This window comes from Mus musculus, chromosome 18, assembly GCF_000001635.26.
Source record: "Mus musculus strain C57BL/6J chromosome 18, GRCm38.p6 C57BL/6J".
Lineage (NCBI taxonomy): Eukaryota > Metazoa > Chordata > Mammalia > Rodentia > Muridae > Mus > Mus musculus.
The window spans coordinates 10,887,102-10,904,030 of NC_000084.6; the positions used below are offsets into that span (position 1 = coordinate 10,887,102).

Genomic DNA, 16,929 nt, shown 5'->3' on the forward strand with positions numbered 1-16,929 from the left:
CTTGGCCAGGACTGACTTTTAAAAGGTGGCATGGGAGGTAGCTGGGCATAGCTTTGTTGGTAGAGTGCTTGCCTAGCATGCTTGAAACTTTGGGTTCAATCTCAAGCACCACACAGAATTCAGTGTAGCGGCACGTACGCACTCTCCTAGCATCTCCTAGCATCGGGTCTGGAGGATCAAATGTTCAAGTTCATCCTTCTAGGCCAATCTGGGATACGTGAGACCTTGTTCCCCAAAGGAAAACAAAACGGTGTTTTTTCCTTAGTGCTCCAAGCCTGATTTTCCGATGGGACACCCTATTTCATTAATGTTACTATACTGGCTGTGTTTGTGTGTCAGCTTGACACAGCTAGAGTCATCAGAGAGAAAGAAGCCGTAGTTGGGGAAATACCTCCGAGAGATCCAGCTGTAGGGAATTTTCTCAATCAGTGATCAATTTGTGAGGACCCAGCTGTGGTCCTGGGTTCTATAAGAATGCTGAACAAGCTATGGGTAGCAAGCCAGTAAGCAGCACCCCTCCATGGCTTCTGCGTCAGCTCCTAGTCCCAGGTTCCACCCCTAATTGAGTTCCTGTCCTAACTTCCTTCAATGATGGACTGTGATCTGGAAATGCAAATCAAATAAACCCTTCCTCCCCAACTTGCTTTTTAGTCCTGGGGTTTTGTTGCAGTAATAGAAACCCTGACTAAGTCACCATCCACCAGGCCCCAGTGAGACACCTCAAAGTCTCAAATTCTTCCTGGTCAGGCTTGTCTTCTGACTGCTGTTGCTAACTCAGCCTTTTTTGCTGACATGGCGCTCTGGTGTCTAGTCTCTCCCATGAAGCCTGTCTTACACCTGATCTGTGGTGTAGCCATTGCCTCTCTCTCACAGGTCTGGCTTTCCTACCAGCAGCTCTCATGTTGCCAGGATGTTCTTGGAAATCTCATTGTCCCATTCCCCTAGGGAAACTTCCCTGGCTCCTCCTGGTTCAAAGCATGGAGTCTAAACTCCTGAGCACTGCAGGCCTGTCATCTGTGGCCTGGACTTCCTCCCCTAACTCCTCTCATTGCCTGAGTGTCTGCTCTCCATAGTCCAAAGACATAGACATTCCTGAGACACTCTAGGCTGTCAGTCCTCACTCGGGCTCCTACCAAAAAGCCCAGTCACTGAAATGTTAGCCATGTCTCCATGCCTCTAGCTGAGGCCCTGCTGGCTCCCCTTGTTCTCCAAACAGGACTAAAGCATAGAACCAAGGTCCCCGAACTTGACTAAAATATCTCTTTACAGCTGATTATACTTTTCTGTGATTGTGACATTCAGGAGACAGAGCTAGGAAAACAATAAGTTCAAAACCAGCATGGGCTATCTGAGAAGATTAAAAACAACAGAGTCTGATACCTGGGTCTTTCCCATCAGCCTTGGAGCACTTTAAAGGTGAGGACTTACTAATATTTGCCTAAGTTATGAAAAAAGTTTAAATATTTCTGTGTTTCTAAGTGTGCGTGTGTGTACACGTGCCTGGGGTATAATAATGTGGGTGTGTTGCCATGGCATGCGTGTGGTGGTCAGAGGACAACTTGATGGCCCAGTGGGGACGGTGCCTTTGCCTATTGAGCCATCTCACTGGCCCCTCAAATTTGTCTTTCTGAAGACAAACACAGTGCCTAGCTTGGAGCAGATCCCCGGTGGCCCTCCAGCTGGTGAGTTGACACGTATGTAGTATGTAGAGTCTGTCTGTGAGTGGGTTGACACGTATGTAGTATGTAGAGTCTGTCTGTGAGTGGGTTGACATGTATGTAGTATGTAGAGTCTGTCTGTGAGTGGGTTGACACGTATGTAGTATGTAGAGTCTGTCTGTGAGTGGGTTGACACGTATGTAGTATGTAGAGTCTGTCTGTGAGTGGGTTGACATGTATGTAGTATGTAGAGTCTGTCTGTGAGTGGGTTGACAGTATGTAGTATGTAGAGTCTGTCTGTGAGTGGGTTGACACGTATGTAGTATGTAGAGTCTGTCTGTGAGTGGGTTGACAGTATGTAGTATGTAGAGTCTGTCTGTGAGTGGGTTGACACGTATGTAGTATGTAGAGTCTGTCTGTGAGTGGGTTGACAGTATGTAGTATGTAGAGTCTGTCTGTGAATGGAGAAGCAGATCCCCCACAGCAATGTTTGCAAACTGAAGTGAGATTGTTAGAGTTTCTCTGGTAAAAATGACACAATCATTTCTGGTTCAGGTTAAAGTGTCTTGGAAGCCAGATGGAATATTTTCTCATTTGAAGGAAAAGGAGATGCCAAGAAAGTACAGTGTCAGGTAAACCCAGCATTGCAGTTTGCCGAAGAGAAGAGACATCTCTAACTGAGGAAGCGCTAATGTCTTAGCAGGGTGAGTTCCCACCTGGCCACTGGCCACTTCACTCTCTTATCTTATTTAGTGGTCTCATCTGTGTAGTGGGCGCTACTCTACAGGAGTCTTTTGAGAACAGAGTTTGAATTCATGGGCTGACTTTAATGAAGAGCCCATTAGATAGTGTCCTTGCTATTTGCTGGTGCCTTAGGGAGCTAGTCAGTGGGCAGAATACATGGAGAGAGGAATTCAGCCTCCTGTTCCTTGGAGGACAATGCCTTTGGGTCTCTAAGTCCTGAGGCTCACAAATGGGCTGCCAGGCCTGTGTTCCTCCTCTTGCTTTGAGCCCCACTCTTGGTCAGAGAGCTGACAAGGGGCCAGCACTGTCACCCTGTGCCGGGAGTTTCTCACCTCCTACCTTGATGTCAGTGATTCCTAAAAGGAGAGAGGAAGTTCTTAACATGTTACATATAGACAAGCCCAGGCCACAAAGGACATGCAAGAATACAACCTGGGGATTAAAAAAGACACTGTTGGGAGAGGTGGTATATCCTTTAGTCTCAGCAGTTGGGAGGCTGATGTGGGTGAATCTCTGTTAAACCATCAAGAGCCACACAGTGAGACCCCATCCATCACCCTCAACAAACAAACAAACAAATAAACAAAACAAGAAAAAGAAAACCATCCCCATATTCTGAAGATACATTCAGACTAAAGCATCCATGGAAGCTCGCAGGCTGGTAGCGTGGGCCTTGTAGTAAGGGGGCAGAAACAAGAGAGGCCTTTCCTCAACAAAGTGGAAGGCCAAAACCAATTCCGCAGAGCAGTCCTCTGGCCACTTTGGCATACACACACTCACAAACATGTGCTCCCCAGGCACACACTACATATAAAAAATATTCAAAACCAAAGTGAAGAAAAAAACCGTCTGTTTCAATGGGAGAGAAAAGAGAGAAAAATCAGATCTGATTGATCTTACCATAAAGAGACCATCTTCTTCTCAATCATTAACAAAACATTTTCAAGAAAACATCTCCATTCTCACTCATGGGGAATTAGTGGAAGCTCACTGAGTAGAGGCAATGCTTCCTGAAACCTAAAGCGGCCTCCATGGAGCAACAGGCTGCCAGAGAAGCACACAGCTCGCTAATTCTCACGTTCCTTTGCTTCTCTGTCTCCATCTCTTCTCCATCCCCACCTTCTCCACTCTTCTCCTTCCTACACACGTCTCTTCTTCCCTTTCTAGCTTGGCAATTCCCTAACTAACAGCCAGCAGTGTAGCCACAAAAATCCAAGAGCACAGAGTACACCATGGTGCATACCTGTAATCTTGGAGAGGGTTGTGTATTTGAAGCTAGCCTAGACCACACATTGAGACTCTGGGCAGTGTCTGTCAGCCCCACTTTAATGCACATCTGAATGTATGTGTGTGGAGGGAGGGAGGTGCATAGCTATATTTTAAGTTAGCAGGTCAGTTACAAGTTACATCTTTCTCCCTCTGTGCCAGGGACATGATAAGATAGCCAGACAGCTGATGAAGGAAGGCACAGATGAACTGGATATGGCTCTGCTGTGATGCAAAGCTGGCCTGTGTCATGGCTGAGGTATCCCTGTGGCATATGGTAACTCTGAGTGAGAAACTTGCAGCAGCGTATGTGGGTTCCCATCAGCTGTGCCAAGAACATAGCCGGTGCTAGAGACACGTGCCACACCCCTGTCGGCCTCTGCTCTCTTCTGTCTTTTTTTCCAAGACCATTTTAGGATTGGCTTCAATGCTTTGGGGAAAGGGGACTTTCCACCCACAGGGGCTCTGAGGACTGCAATGATGTATTTAGAAATCTTATTCTGAATTGAACAGCAGTGTGTCTGAACTCTGGATGGAGGAGGCCAGAGCAGTCTTCCCTGGAGGCTTTGGTCAAACCTTGGCTTCTGTCTCCAGAGTGAAATAGAGCTGATTATGATGGCTCATGGCTGAAATTCCACCAATTGGAGGCGGAGGCAGAAGGCTTACCATGAGTTTTAAGGCAGCCTGGGCTTCATAGTGAGTTTCAGACCAGCCTAAACTATAGAGTGGGAGTCTGTCTCAACCAAATCAACCAAACCAAACCAACCCAACCAACTAAACAAACAAACAAACAAACAAACAAACAAAACCAATAAATTTCCAATAGCCACATTGTAGAAAGCAAAACCAACCAACCAAACTCAATTATAAATACTGTAAACCGTTTTATCTTACCTAGTGTGTCTGCGATATTGTGTTGGCATATAGCTGATATTAGCAAGACTTTGTGCTCTGTTTTAATACTTCCTGTTTGTTTTCTCTCCTCACTTTAAAACATGTTTCTGAAATCCAACACACATTTTATGTTTTAATTGCATCTCTTTGAGTTGCTGACATGATTATACCCAACAGCCACATGGAGCAGGCAGAGACCATGTTGGGTGGCACACGTCTGTCACATGAGGTATTTGGGTGTGGCCTAGAAGGAGGTGTCTGTGCCTAAGGCACAACATTCTAAGGAAGGACATTGGGTGACAATAGAAGACCTAGTTTCTCCAGCTGCACACATGTTCACAGATCTTCACGGCCAGTCACCAGTGGAGAGCGGTATGCCCTGTGCAGTCCATACAGATCAGCTCCTCAGACACACAGGCCTAAGAATGCTTTGGGGTCTTGGGGCGGCTTGTTTCTGCCAGGAAGAAAGCTCTCCACACAGATGGCTGCATACTATCACTGCTCAGTGATCTGACAATCTTTTGGAAAAGGTCCTTATTGATCTTGCTGCTGTCTGGACCTTGTTGCATCAAAGACATTTTAAGCTAGGAATGGTGGTGCACACTTGTAATCCCAGCACTAGAGAGGCCAAGCCATGGGGATTGTCAGTGTGAGGCCTGCCTGGGCTACATACACAGTGAGCTCAAGGTCAGCCTCTTTTGGAGAGAGAGGGGAGATATTTGGGACTGGAGAGATGGTTCAGCAGTAAAGAGCACTTCCTGCTCTTCCAGAGAACCTGAGCTCAGATGCCAGCACTCATGTTGGGTGACATGCGTTATCACCTCCTATAAATACAGCTCCAAGGGATCCAATGCCCTCTTGCAATTTCTGAGGGTACCCATATGTAAAAAGCACCCACACACATGTGGTACCAACTTACATGAGAGATGAACTCACACGCATATACATAAAAACATAAGTAAATAAATAAATCTTTTTAAAAATCTCTAGGGTAGGAGACACGGATTAGTGGTTAAGAGGACTTGCTGCTTATATAGAGGACCTAGTTCAATCCCCACTAACCGCCATCTTTAACACCAGTTCTAGGGCATCTGTTATCCTCTTCTGGCCTTATAGGCACCAGGCAGGCACATGGTGCACATACATTCATGCAGTAAAACATCCATATGCACAAAAAAAGTTTAATAAACAAATCTATATAATGAATGTTGAAAGACAAAGAATGGATATATTGAATGAAGTTATTAAAATTTGACTATCCAGCCCGTAAGCTAAGAGATGCAGGGTCTCCATAGCTGGTTTCCATTTAAGATAGTAATATAAGAATATGTCATAACTCTTGTGTAAATCTACTTTCTCGCTTGCTTGTGACTGTCTGGTACCCTATTCCTTAGGCCAGAGATGTGTAGCTAGAATTCCTAAGGAAACTCATTGTATGATATGAGAATATGTAGTGGGGCTGGAGAGATGGCTCAGTGGTTAAGAGCACCAACTGTTCTTCTAGAGGTCCTGAGTTCAATTCCCAGCAACCACATGGTGCCTCACAACCATCTGTAATGGGTTCTGATGCCCTCTTCTGGTGTGTCTGAAGACAGTGAAAGTGTACTCACATATATAAAATAAATAAATCTTTAAAAAAAGAAAAAGAAAATATGTAATTTGAAATACTAAGGCCATACAATGGAACATATATTGTATGTATATCTAGTGCTTATAAACTAGTTCTTAAGTTTGTTCTGGAATGTTCTACATGCACAAAGCATAATAGATGCAGTATAAAATTCTGATGATGACTCCCAGTGCAGCTGGCTTTTATACTGTAAGATACTCTCCAACAAAATACATCTCATTTTCTATATAAAACATGCTTGTTTTAGGAAATGATATTGGGGAAAGTGTAAAATCCCGTACGCGAAGGATCATTGAAGAGGCTATGGAAATGTAAGTTCAGGGTGGTTTTGAAAACACCCACTGGTGGTGTTGAACACAGGGTGGTGTGAAGGGGTCACTGAGGCAGCTGCTCCATGGTTAGCCAACTGAACTCATGATCTTGGGATCAGCTATTATGGGCTGGACTCTTCACTGATTTTCCTCTAAGCATTAATAGTGGTCCCTAAACTGAGAGGAGAATGGAGACAGGGAGCAAGTACAAGCTCATAGAACTTAAAACTCGCGCGCGTGTGTGTGTGTGTGTGTGTGTGTGTGTGTGTGACACACACTGACAGTGTATCACTATAGAGCTCAGGCTACTCGCTACTCTTAATCCTTCTGCCTCTGCCTCCTCAGGGCTGGAACTGTAAGCGCTGGCCACTGTGTAAATCCCAACAAGGGAGAGTACGGTCACTACCACTAATTTTTATCTAAATTTGAAGCTAGCTTTATTAAATACTGACCAGGATGATGGATCCTGGCCAGACCCATACCCAGCTTCCTAGAGTATGGCAGAACTACAGTCAGAGGCTTATAAAGGTAAAACCCACAAGGCTACACACTTCCCACCTTCATCCAATCAGGGGCAAGCATACATCTTGACATACTTCCTGCCTACATACCTCCCACTTATGTGCGACCAAGCTCATCCTATGCAGTTGGGGCAACCAAGCTTGTTTGCAGAAGTGAAAATATGTGGCTTTTTATCCTCCATGAACAGCAGCCCCAGCATTCCAGGAAGTCATCTGCCTCGGGCAACCAGGGCTTATAGGTTAGAGGCATTTTCGTTTTATAGATCTTCTAAGTATGGTGACTTAAACTTAAAGCACATGTGCCCAGCTTAATGCTATCCTTTGGGATGGTGAGTTCTTTATCTGAGTTTGTTTTTGCTTTTAGGTTGATTTATTCTATTTTGTGTGTATGATTGTTTTGCCTGCATGCATGTATGTGTATCATGTGCATGCTTGGTGTCCTCAAAAGAGGACAAGAAAGGGAGTGATATCCCCTGAAACTGAAGTTACTGATAGCTGTAAACTACTGTGTGGGTGCTGGGAACTGAACATGAGTTCTGTTCAGAGCAAGTGCTTTCCTGTTCTAACCACCTCTCTGGCCTTGTGATGGTGAATTCTTACTTCTGTGGTCAGGCACAGTGGGTAACATGTCAGCCTCATTGCTACATAAAAAAATCCATTTAACTCTCATGCTCAGCAGATACTTCCCCAGCACAAAGTAAGTTCAGTCTATATGGCTGCTTTCATATTTACAAATAAATGGCACATAAGATTGGTTCCTGACACTCTATTTTCACTGAGTGATGATTGTTAAGGATGGAAAGACCTATTAGTAAATGGCTATGAAGTGCTTGGCTAATCAAAACAAGGCATAAATAACCTGAGAAGGCCAAGCTGTGGTGGATATTGAGAGATGGGACTGGAACTGGCCCTTGAGCTTTTCTGAGGTCTGACCAGGGCAGGCACCCTGTAGTTCCTGTTGTGTGTGTATCCCCTGGACTCCATATCCATCCTCCGCACCTTAGATGTTGAAAATCACGGAGAAGCTTCTGAGACCCACTTCTCATCCTTAGTTGATCTCATGCTGGGGTGATGTGGCCTGACATTGCTCTGTCTTGGTTGTTTTTGATGCTGAGGAGGATCAGACCCTCCCCCCATTCCCGACACACACACACACCCCTAGGCAAGCACTCGGGCACAGAGCCATACCCTCTGCTTGTGATGCTTGTTGCACTTGTTTTACTAGCTTTTCCACTAAGCACAGCACAGCTTGTATGTGGGTTGTGGACATTTTAAGTGTTGAGAAACATTACTGACCTGATGAGGTGGCTTAATGGGCAAAAGGCACAAGTCTATGGACACCTGAGTCCAATCTCAGGGGCCTGGATCAAAGGGGAGAGCACTGGGGATGGGGGACTGTGTGCACACCTGTAATTCCATCACTCAAAGCAGAGACAGCTGGATCTCAGTGAGTTCAAGGCCCACAAGGCTACATAGTGGTACACTAACTCAAGCTCCTCCCTCTAAAAGGAGAGGACTGACTTTCCAAAGCTGTCCTCCTAACCTCCACATGTATATACCTCCATATACACAGTCACACACACACACACATACACACACACACACACTCACATGCTCTCATATACACACACTCACATATACAGTCATACATACACACTCATACACATAGTCACGCACACTCATGCTCATATATAATCACACACACATTCATGCATATAAACTCACTCATACACTCATACATTCACACACACTTGTACATACACACACTCTCATACACTCAATAACATACATTCACTCATACACACTCATACACGCTCACATACACACTCACACATACATACACACACATTCACATACTCACATACACACACATTCACACACACACACACTCTCATATTCACACACTCACACATAATCACACACTCATATTCACTAATACACATTCACACATTCATTCATACATACTCATATTCACATACTCACACATAACCACACACTCATATTCACTAATACACACTCACACACTCATATTCACACACTCACACACAACCACACACTCATATTCACTAATACACACTCACACATTCATTCACACACACTCACACACATGCATACTGTTTGAGATGGGCTGGTGGCACAATCTTGCAATCCCAGCACTTGGGAGATGGTTCCCGGTCAGGCTCAGCTACATAGTAAATTCAAAGTGATACCAGACAGTATAAGAGCTCATCTTAAAAAACAAGAACAAAAAACAAAAACAAAAAGTCCACCACCACTATCACAGCAATCCCTTACACAAACAAAATCCAGATTCCTATATCCTCACGTCCATAATAGACTTTTTTTGACAGCTAAAAGGAGAAAACAATGTAAATGCCCACAGACAGAGCAGATTTGAAAGCTTATGTCCTCAGTAGACTACATTTAGCCTTAAAAGGGGATAGAACTCTCACAAAGCATGGGTGTAGCGGGAAATAGTAAAAAGAATGGCAATATCCCGCACTACGCCGGGCACCAGCAGGCCACATAGCTCCAGTGGAGCATTCTCATCTCGGCAGACTCTCTGGCCCGGAGCTCTGAAGGCATCTCCACTCGACTCGCCAAGTTCCCTTGGTGGGTCGTTGCCATATCAGCCCTATGCAATGACAGCCCACCTTGTGGTTAACTGTCACAATTCCCAGTAACCTGGTAAAATCAAAACTGTAGAAGCTTATAATTAATCAGTTAGATTTATATATCAATAAATTCTAAATTCACAAGATTTTCACACAATAATTTCAGAGCCAATTGATAATGATACAAACTGCCCGCCTAGACTAGACAAGTTATCCCAGTTATTCTCTTCCTATATGATATTATACCTACCTGTGGCTACTTAAAGCTACTTGGAATCTGTATTCTCCTGTTTGTCCTCCATCTTCCTTCCCACCTCCCTGTGTTGCTTCCTGTCTCTGCAACTCTTAGCTCCGCCTCCCTGTTCCCTGTCCAATCACAGGCTTCTTATTGTATTAATATTTAAATTAATTGGACAGGGAAAATCCTGCTATACATGAGTGATTCTGAAAACAGCCTTTGCTCAATGAAACAATCAGATGCAGATGATAGCTGCTGTGCGATCTTCTTCTGTAAGGCTGCTTGCATGCCCCAAAAGAGACAGAAGGTAGGATTTGTGTTTGTCAGGAGCTGGAGTAAACAGGGGTGGGGGTTATTAGAGTTTCAATTGGAGAGTGTGAGAATGTTCCAGAAAAGTGTGGTGGCGATGGCTGCACCACCTTGTGAAGGTGTCATGGAAAGTAGTCAACGTGATTAAAAAGGCAATTTGTTTGCTTCATAATTTACTTCAATAAGCAAATGTTTATGATTATACTCCACCGGAGAAAGCATTTTCTCTTTCCAATTCAAATTTGAAAAGTGCCAAGACATCATCATCAAAATAAACTTTAGTCTCCCTTCACATCTTGATAGCTGCTGAACCTTCTGGGCTTTGGTCTAACACACAGGACCTGAAGTCAGTACAGAAGGGTTTAAATTCCCCCTGGCCTATGGCTGGACAAGACAGGCTGAAGCTACATGCTGGTGAAAATGGTGAACCAGGAATGGGGTCCTCGGGATTGGCACAAGAAAGACCTGTAAGATCAAAAGAAGAAACAAATTAGTAGTGCTGAACGGTTTTTGTTTTATTCCGACAGGGCCTTATGTAGTCCAATGTGGCCATGGCCTTAAACTTGGCACATACCTGAGGATGACCTTGAACTCCTGATCCTCCTGCCTCAATCTCCCAAGTGCAGTGACTTGTAGGGATGTCCTACCATGCCTAGTGTGACCAAAACTCTGGGGAAAGGAAAGTTAGCATGCTTTCACATTTGGGTGGAGGGCTCTGTCTTAGTCAAGGTCTCTATTCCTGCACAAACATCATGACCAAGAAGCAAGTTGGGGAGGAAAGGGTTTATTCGGCTTATACTTCCATACTGCTGTTCATCACCAAAGGAAGTCAGGACTGGAACTCAAGCAGGTCAGAAAGCAGGAGCTGATGCAGAGACCATGGAGGGATGTTCCTTACTAGCTTGCCTCCCCTGGCTTGCTCAGCCTGCTCTCTTATAGAACCCAAGACTACCAGCCCAGAGATGGTCCCACCCATAAGGGGCCTTTCCCCCTTGATCACTAATTGAGAAAATGCCTTACAGCTGGATCTCATGGAGGCATTTCCTCAACTGAAGCTCCTTTCTCTATGATAACTCCAACTGTGTCAAGTTGACACAAAACTAGCCAGTACAGGCTCTTTGTGGGTCTTGGGTATCATCTTGGAAGAGGCTGGCTGGTGGTCTAATGGCTGGTTCTGGAACCGAGTGGGCAATGGACATTCTCAGGAACTTCTGGTTTATCTCATTTTGAATTTAAATGTATTTTCTCTAAGCCCCAGCCTTCAGTTTCCTATGTATGAATAGGGAAACTTGCACCTGCACTTGTTTTTCTTCCCGCATGATTCAGACGACTCTAGAAAGTCAGTGTTTCCCAATGGCTGGGGCCAGAGTTCTCTCTCTGGTTGCCAAGTCATTTGGGTAGAAATCTAGACCTGCTGTTGTCTCACCCAAGGCAATGCTACACAGATCTGGAAAATGAGGGCTGCTGGCAGCGTCCGTGGAAAGCTCAGGGAAGTACCTGGCAGAGGCCCCAGGATGGGTTGCTGCTGGGCATAAGGGACAAGAGTGGGGAAGACCCAGGCAGAGGTGGGCCACTTCCAGCCTGCCTCAGCTGGGCTTTTGGTGTCTGATATGGCATAGCAGGAGAGCTGTTCGCTGGACTTTCACCATCCAAGCTAACCTTGTCCAAAGGCTGAATCCAGCTAGTCCCTATTTCTGGCACTTGAAAATAAAGTTGTTTAAAATGTTTTCTGAGCAACCAACGTGGTGGCTTAAACATATAGCTTCAGCACTTGGTAGGCTGAAGCATAAAAGTTGCTGTGAGCTGTAGCTTGGGTTTCATAGCTACTTTCAGACAAACCAGAGCTACAACAAGACTCACAAATGAGTGAACAGATGAATAATTAAATACAAAATGAAATTGGTATTATTTCCTGAAAGAAAAATTTATATAAATGAGCTAAATACCTAATAAAAAATGGAAAAAAAAGAAAAATTTATAGAACTTATGGCTATAGCTGAGCAACATAACTCAGTGCAAGCTATACATATGTATTTATAAATAGATTACTCATATACCTATACATGTACACATATACAAGGCTTCCTGACATTGCCTGTGACACCCACTTTGATATATTGGTGGCAGAACTACAAACAGCCACTTTGCCAATTTGGTAGTAACTGCAAAAATGAAATGTTCCTTTTCTTTTTAAAAATATATACATGTATATACACATATAAACCATATCTATCTATCTATCTATCTATCTATCTATCTATCTATCTATGCTTTTCTTGAGATAGGTTTCTTCCTATGTAGCCCAGGCTTTTCACAAGAGCAAGAACTAGACACATCTGGAGAGTTGAATGAATAACTACTTCATAAAAAAGCAAACTTAGGCTGGTGAGATGGCTTAGCAGGTAAAGGTCTTTGCCACCATGACCTGAATTCAATCCCTAGAGCCTGTGTCAGGATGGAAGTAGAGAACTGACTCTCTAAGTTGTCCTGTGACCTCCACATGGTGCTGAAGCACACACACATCCTCCAACATTATACGTGCATAACACACAACAAAATTAAGGGGTATGAATTTGTAACAAGGTGAATACATTTTAGCATATATGAAGTGAAGAAGTAAGTCTTACACTTAAAATAATGTTTTACAAATTAAAAACATTGAGGAGGGACCCAGGAGAATTTGGAGGGAGATGAGAATTATGATTAAAATAGGTTGTACTTGTGAATGAAATTCTTTTTTCCTTTCTTTTATTTATTTATTTTTAATTTTTTTTTTTTTTTTGAGACAGGGTTTCTCTGTATAGCCCTGGCTGCCCTGGAACTCACTTTGTAGACCAGGCTGGCCTTGAACTCAGAAATCCGCCTGCCTGCTGGGATTAAGGTGTATGCCACCACGCCCAGCGTGAGTGAAATTCTTAAAGAAATATTATATTGAAAAAAAATTAAACGAAACTAAAAGTATACACTCAAGGATACATGTAGCAGGTTGAAGAGATGGCTCATGGGTAAAGGGCACTTACTGGTTCAGAGGGACAGGAGTACGTTCCCAGTGCCCTTACATCAGCTCACAACTGCCTGTAATTCAAACATGGAACTCCAGTTTCAAGGGGCCTGACACCCTCTTCTAGTTTCCACTGGCCCCAGAACTCAGGTGGCACACATTCACACATACACATAAATACAATAGAGTGTTTTCTAAAAGAATACATATAGATTCAACACATCTATTAATAAGATGAAGGGCTGAGGGGAGTAGCGGGTGGTAGAATGTGTGCTTGGCATGCATAAGGTTCAATTGCCAGCATCAATCAAAGCCAAACCAAATTCACACAAACAAGAGCAAAATAAAAGTCAGGAAATGATGAGGAAGAAATGGGAAGTTGGGAAGTGGGCATATGGTGGCATATGTTCTTGGAAAGACTGCCATCCCTGCATTTGCTTTTATTTTGGGTGATGGGTTTGGGGTTCTTAAATTTAAAAAAAGGAGGAGCTTGGTGTGGTGGCCTTTAATTTCTGAACCCAGGTGGCACAATCAGGCATAGCTCTGTGAATCTGCAGCCAGCTTAGTCTCCATAGAGAGCTTCAGGTAAGCCGGGAATTCACAGGAGCCAGTGAGGAAGGTGTACTGTGAACAGAGTTATGACTCATTCATGATTACAAGGTTACTTTGTCTTACCTCCATTCCCCCCAAAACAACCCAGCAAGTCTGGCTCAGGGATCTCAGAAGAAAGCTCCCTTCACTGCATCCAAGGGGATGAGTGAGCAGCTTGTCCTAGCAGGAGCCTCTCTTGTCTGCCTGAGGACATTTACACCCCTTCCTGCAGGTACAATTCTACCTTACCTGCTGTTAGCACACTTATAGTGTTATCTCAGGGATAACACCAGTGTAGGGTTTATTCCTCTTGAATGTGTGTTTTTAGAACAGGCTGAACTATTGGTCCATCTCTCTGCCCATAGACTTATGCTACTCCCTTTGATGTGGCTGCACTGTGATTTGATAGCTCTTTTACTGATTTAGATTGATTTTGGATTTTGCTTTTATAAAACAATTGTTACAGAGCATTAAAATGCTGCCAGGAATATTCTCTCCTGGAGTAAGTATGTTGGTGTGGAATACTCTAGAAGGATTGCTGAGTCACAAAAAGCACATATTTGCCACCAAGCATGGGAGTTCATACCTCTAACCCAGTATTCAGGAGATGGAGGCAAGAAAGACAGAAATTCAAGGCTGGTTATTAGTTGGAGATCAGCCTGGGATATATAAAACCCTGACTCAGAACAGAAAGAAAAACAAACCAGAAATATATTTATGACTTGGCAGTTACTACCAGATTGCCTAAAATATATCTGTTTGCAGTCCCATTGTCAATGTTTCAAAGCATGTCCCATTGGCAATATCAGGAAAGTATCTTTGTGTGGCTTCCTTTGCTTCCCCCAGGTTGTTATAGTAGGAGGGATGGTTCCTGGACCAGGCACTAGCAAAGGAGCAGTATTCTCATCCTGACCTCCACCTTTCTTCTCTAGTCCTGGGGGCAAAGGGGCAGAGGTCGGCCACTTCTGCCTGGATACTAGCAGGGCCCCTTTATCACCCCTCCCCCAACTCCCCATCAGTGAACTGTTATGGGCTCGTTCCACCAATCCCCAATTGCTGGGAAGTGGGGAGACCCTTCTCCTTCACCCTTCACTATTTAGGATTTGTGAAAGAAAAGCCTTTTGGGATAAAGGTGCAAACTTGAACATATGACTTTGTTAATAATGGCATTGGGACCATGCCAAAATATAATGTCACAATGTCAACAAGACCCTTGTCACAACTCATCCAGAACATAGAGATTTCTCCTTTTTGGGTTCATATTTCCCACCATTTGATTTCCAGCTAACAGTTATCCTTGTAGCATTTGCCTGCATGTCTTCAGCCTGAAGGCAGGCCAAGGAGACATCAAGGTGCATTTATATGCTCAGCAGGAGACTTGCTAGAAGCTTACGGCCACCACACAAAATACATTGAACAAAGTTGCTCTGTTGCTGTGAATTCCACTCCTTTCCTGATCAATATTGCTGCACACCTAGCGCCGTCACGACTTCTTCTTCCTATAATTTACCTGCTCTGTGCAGCAGGTTACCTCAGAGCACCTTCACGTTCTCAGCTGAACAAAACAAAGATCTAATGCTTGTATGGCTATTGAAAAGACTGGAGAGAGTCTGGTTATAAAAAGAAAAACAACCAGAGCCAAGAGACGAGAGGCAGGTGAGATTAACGGAAACGGTTAATTTAATTTAACCTCCGCCGTGTAACCTCCCATCCAATGCTCGATTCATGTGCGTGTTTGCCACAGCATTAGCTCACATTCTTTCCTTCATGGGGAATCTCAAAACTGACTTTGTCTTTGACTCTTTGGAGGCACATCCCATATCAGACCAGCTTCATGGCAATATTGATGGCACCTTATGGCTGGTGGCTCCCACACATACACACACACACACACACACACACACAGAGTGTACTGCTCGGGCTGTAGCACATGCCTGATAAACACTAGCTTAGAATTTTATACGTTTGCATGAATTGTCCCCTTTTCCTAGCTCAGCCCCCAAGCTGGGCCCAGTCGACCCCTTTCCTGGGGAAGCTTCTTTGTCTTCCACCTCCATTCCTTGCAACTCCAAAGTCTGGGGTCAGTATAAGTATTTCATACATCTTTCTAGAGTCTACGCCCCTAATGATAATACTCCATTTCTGGGTTCTCATAACCTTACCTGTCATCTAAAGAAAGAGGGACGGACTTGCATGCATGCTTAACTCTTTTGATGACAAGGTCAGTGAGGAGCAACGTTCCTTCTTTGTGCTGTGTTATTTAACTGTTAGACAGTGACTGGCCCATGTTCCTTCTTTGTGCTGTGCTATTTAACTGTTAGATGATGACTGGATGAGCCAGCTTCCTTCTTGGAGCACTTCTCAAGGTTGTTTTCCTAACCTGGGCCAGGCTACAAAGGAGTCAGGATAAGGAAAATATTCAAGTGTCAATTAAAATATCAAGGCCTTAGGCCTTGCTGTGTGAACAGGATCATCCAGGTACATGAATTTTCAGGCCCTGATACCTTAAACTTTCCTTTGGTTATTTAAAGTTTTTAAAAGTTGATAGTATTTTTCTTATTTTTTACATTTTAATATAATACCATCATTTCCACCTTCCCTTTCCTCCCTTCAAAACTCCCATGCAACCCCACCCTTTGCCCTCTCTCAAATTCGTGGGCTTTTTCTTTAGCTGTTGTTTCACACAAACTTTGCAGAGATGAGAAGAGAAGCTGCTCATCTGCCACTCCTTCCATGGATGAGAGCTGAGTAAGGAAAGTCTATGAAGGAGTCTGGATAAGGAAGGGTATGTCAGCAGAGGGTGATGGCTAGCTAGATCCCAGCCAATCTGTGACAGAGGCCTTTCTGGGGGTGGGAGGTCGGAACTGGAGGGGAAGGAGTCATGTTGCAGGGCCCTTTGAAGCTCTATTTTAGCTCAAGCTAGTAACATTCCTGTTCCCCCAGTGTTCTGCCTCTGAGAGTGGAGCAGATTTGGGGGGTGGGGGGGAGGGCATACTCAACACTCCAGCCTGTCCCGCCAGTGTTCACTTTTCACCTTTTGTCAAAGCTGTGTGATTTGGGCCGACTTCACCCTAGTGTATCCTTGTCTCTTGGAACATTAAGGATAAAGAGAGTTGCTGTGTTTGATGTATCTTAACTTTAACACAAAGCA

At 44.1% G+C, this 16,929-nt stretch overlaps 1 long non-coding RNA gene across 1 annotated transcript in view; it reads left to right on the forward strand.

The window, feature by feature from the left end:
- The first annotated feature begins 1,312 nt into the window (after nucleotides 1-1,312).
- The window catches only part of Gm35814, a 109,395-nt gene continuing 93,778 nt past the window's right edge, over nucleotides 1,313-16,929 (forward strand). Inside the window, exons 1-2 of the long non-coding RNA XR_386047.3 lie at nucleotides 1,313-1,416; nucleotides 2,214-2,362. This is a non-coding gene — a long non-coding RNA (predicted gene, 35814). The remainder of the gene's footprint in view (nucleotides 1,417-2,213; nucleotides 2,363-16,929) is intronic.